Below are 4,022 nucleotides of genomic sequence, written 5' to 3' on the forward strand. Positions count from 1 at the left end.
CTTATTGAGCTGGATTGACTGATGACACCGGCCACTATAGACCCGGTCTTAGTTTAGGGTTTAGGGTCGAAGCCCTTGAGGCCTCGGAACATGACAATGTGCTAGCTTTGAGAGGCCGAGGAGTGGTGGAGGGTCTCGAAGTGTTCTCCAAAAAGGGGACCCGTAACACTCACCCCTCCCCCAAAAAAGCTCAATGTCCTTATCGAGTGCCTCTACATCATCCAAAACATCATAAACCTCATCCTCTGAGCGTGGCGTATAGCGCCCAGTACCACGCGCAAGCATATACTTAGTGTCCTCTCCTGCCATAAACTTAATCCAAGCGATCAACCCACGGAAGCCGCTTGACTGCCAGCCCCACATTCTAGAGTAGCATGTCAACGCATTGCCTTGCTGGATGCAATAAGTGTATCGTTCATTTGCTGCCTCGCTGCCATGAGTCCAGTGACTCCATCTTCGCCAACATCGCTTAGTGGGCAGAAATATGGGCATCATCACTCGCCAAGCATACCCCTTATCATCACAGACCTTGTATTTCCCTAATGTGGATCCAAACCAAGCAACTCTCTGAATAAAACATCCCGGATGCGGCACGTGCTGGTGCTCACTAGAGCCCACGCTCTCGCAAGACGAGTCCAGTCTTGTTTTTATCGTTTGACTGTGTTGCATTCCTTACGCTGCTTATCACATGCGTGCCCTACCCCTGACTACCAATCCCTTCGAGCACCAACCATATCAACAAAACTACGACCATCAATGTGCCCACTCTACATGATTGGGGGTCCCATGCCCTGTTTCGCATCTTCCGAAGTCGATCACTCTGATCGTTTTGTGTATTCCTACATCAGACAGCCTACTCGTCGTCCTCTATCTAGTCTCCTTCTGGTTCAGCATAACCTGCTGCCTGGCCGTGCCCGCCAGCTGATATATACCAGTCCGTGTGATTTCCAAGCCCCTCGATTTCTGTTTATCCTACTCATCTCCTGTTCGTCCAACATGTTTTACTCTAGGGGGAATCCATCGGCCATCTGTGGCCCGCATTCGAACCATCCCCAACCGATCCATTAGGAGCAATTCTTTTTCTTGTTCATCCCATCTATCCAGGCCCGAAAACGATCCTAATCCTTCTGGCTTAGCTTTGCATCATCCAAGCATATTCCACCCTGCTGATATCTCCATGCATGCGGATCATATCATAACCGAAAGCATCACAGCATTGGCTACCTTCTCCCGGGTCCCATACTACATTCTTCCAACATTTAGTTTCTCCACATAAGTGGTCCAAAGGAGCCAGCGCCCTCACTACGGAGCCCTAGCCATCATGCATCAAACCCCTACTTTCATCTACCTGAGAGACCTTGCAAAGTTGGCCGCTCGGAGGGCCACCATTGATCACTACCACACTTTGGCTCAGGATTCTAAAAAGAAAACTAGTTGACCCGCATATCTTCATCTTCAGCAGACCCTGCTCAATCCCATTGATTAACTCGCTAGGGGGCTCAGTATCCATACATTTAGGCAGCCCTGTTTTCCATCCATGACTTTGACAACCACCCAATTTAGTAAGCACCATATAGTCTTCACTTAGGGTGTGAGAAACAACTTCCCACCCATTCACATCGTTATTCAGGCAGGTCCAAGACCCCCATCCTTCCATACCAGCCATCTGGACGCCCTATTCCATGCTGCTCCTAGTTAGCATCAGTTTCTAGTACCAAAGGACGAGCATAAAAAATAATTTGGGTTCCATATCCCAGCACCCCCAAGTAATGTCATTTTTGAACACACACTCGGCCCACACTTTGTCATATCCTTGCATCTCTTTTGGCTGTCTACTCCGGATACCACCTGTCCATGCTATCGAGACCATTGAGGAGGTCGCGCGTTGTATCGCAGGACGCCTCAAGCAAAGGGATATCTAGCCCTCTAAATGCATCATACCCAGCCATTCCAGCCGGGCCCGTAAACTCCAGCTTCCCATAGTTATGCTTCGTGCAGTTCCCACCAATGGGTACCTCGTTGAGAATACCATGGTTGAGAGTTGACCATCTGTGCCATCCTCAGCCCCATACATGTGTGTCCATGACAGGACGTGCACCCTCTTGCTCAACTGTATCCTAATGATGACCACTCCCAGAGGGTCCACTTTAAACCATCTTAGCTCAGCAACTAAACCAAAATAGGACTCAAAATCCCTTCCATTTTGAGTCTCCATAACCACAACCATGACCTGATCATCGTGCATTTCTTCGTCGAAGGGACTTGCACCTGACACGTTTCCATAACACAGACCTGGCTGTCACGTGATTGACGTTACCAGCATCTGCATACCCTTGTCACGCATCTCTTCATCGAAAGGACACGTGCCCGCTACTTTTTCATAAAACAGATCTTTGTCACGCCTTTCCTGGTTTTGCCTGCGTAATATCCCCGGCTCAGACTTCAATATCACAGCTTGCCTTCTCTCAACTTAATTTTGGACAGGTTCAGGTGGTTCTACCCGCAACCCCTGGGCACTGGCCTTCTTTGTCCATACCCATTTTGGTTCCCCTGCGCTCTCGGGAATAGTCTCCCACAAGGAGGCCGGTACCGCCGCATAACTTGAAAACGGCACCCCACGAGGCCTGTAGATGGCTGAGACAGTTTCACTATGTGGGAAACGGCTCTTGTGAGACGGACAGAAGATCAATCAGTAATTACAACGGTAATTACCATGGTAAACCCAAGGCATATAAATAGGACTCATTACATTGTAATCGGGTTGGCAATTGTGGTTGACAGTTGTTGTCGACAGTTACGGCATAAGTTACAAGTAGACATTAAGTCATTTGTTGGCTGTACTCTGTTCATCTTTTGATCCATAAGCCACATCATATTCATTGTAATCCTTCATTTGTAATTCCAATTACAGCAGTGCAATATATTCCAGTTATACCTACTCTGTACTCAGTTACTTTGAATCTAAATCTGAATCTGAATATCATTCTCAATACTTAGTCTGGTTCTTATTCCATTAGATGTATTCCAGTTCAGTTTTTGTTCCTTTGTCCAATCTACTGTCTGAACTAATACATCACCAATAGCTGTAAGCTTGTAACACTGGAATTAGCTATCTCAAGAGATCAGCTCCAATTCCATTTTGGCGATCACGGTGGCTAGAGCTGAAGCTCGTTGACTGGAACACTCTTCTCCCAGTTGGAAGTTCTCAGCTACAGCAATGGCACCCAAAACTAGTCGTGGCCGAAAACCAACCATTCGTGTTGATCCTATTCCTAAGGAGTCGGGAAGAGACTCTGACCCTAAGCATGAGAGGGTGATTGACACTGAGGCCCTTGAGAAGCACAGTCAGGCTAATGAGACGCAGGACTCACAGCATTCCAATCAAAAAGGAAAGCACGCAAGGCCAAAAGTTCTCGGTCCAGACAGGGGGATGAGGGTACGAAAGGTAGTAAAAGTAGTCGCCACACTTCCAGTAGACAGGCCAAAGAGGACACTGACACAGAGACGGAAACATATATTAATTGGGATGCAGATACTGACAACTGTAAGAAGACTCCAAAGCGGCGTTCAGACTCTAAGAAGAGAAGCGGCAGGACCAGCGGTAATCGGTACGATTACACATCCTCACTGAAAATCTCTTTTCCAATGTTCAAAGGGGGCAAGAAGGACGATCCGGATGTTCACATCGAGGCTTTTGAGCAGTATGCAAAGCTGAAGAGTATTGACGAGGATGACAGGGGTGAATACTTTCCGTAAACATTGAAGGATGCAGCGAGAAAGTGGTACTACCATTACCCCGCTTGTCAGCTTTGATCCTATAATAAACTACTTAAAGCCTTCAGACTGGAGTATTCCAACAACAGAGGTGATGAAGATATTCTCTGTGAACTGGATAAGATCAAGTAGAGGAATTTTTCAGTTTGAAGCTATGTGGAGAAAATCAAGGAGTTGACAAGGCAGTTGTAGGAACCGCCGTCAGAAAAGCGACTGCGTGCATGGTTCCTGAATGGCTTTTGTAGCAA

At 47.3% G+C, this 4,022-nt stretch overlaps 1 pseudogene; it reads right to left on the reverse strand.

Annotated features, from left to right (window-relative positions):
- Positions 1-972: 972 nt before the first annotated feature.
- On the reverse strand, positions 973-1,729 carry LOC147427926 (uncharacterized; annotated as a pseudogene).
- Positions 1,730-4,022: the final 2,293 nt, after the last annotated feature.

Source organism: Adiantum capillus-veneris, chromosome 23, assembly GCF_014529385.1.
Source record: "Adiantum capillus-veneris isolate H3 chromosome 23, ASM1452938v2, whole genome shotgun sequence".
NCBI lineage: Eukaryota > Viridiplantae > Streptophyta > Polypodiopsida > Polypodiales > Pteridaceae > Adiantum > Adiantum capillus-veneris.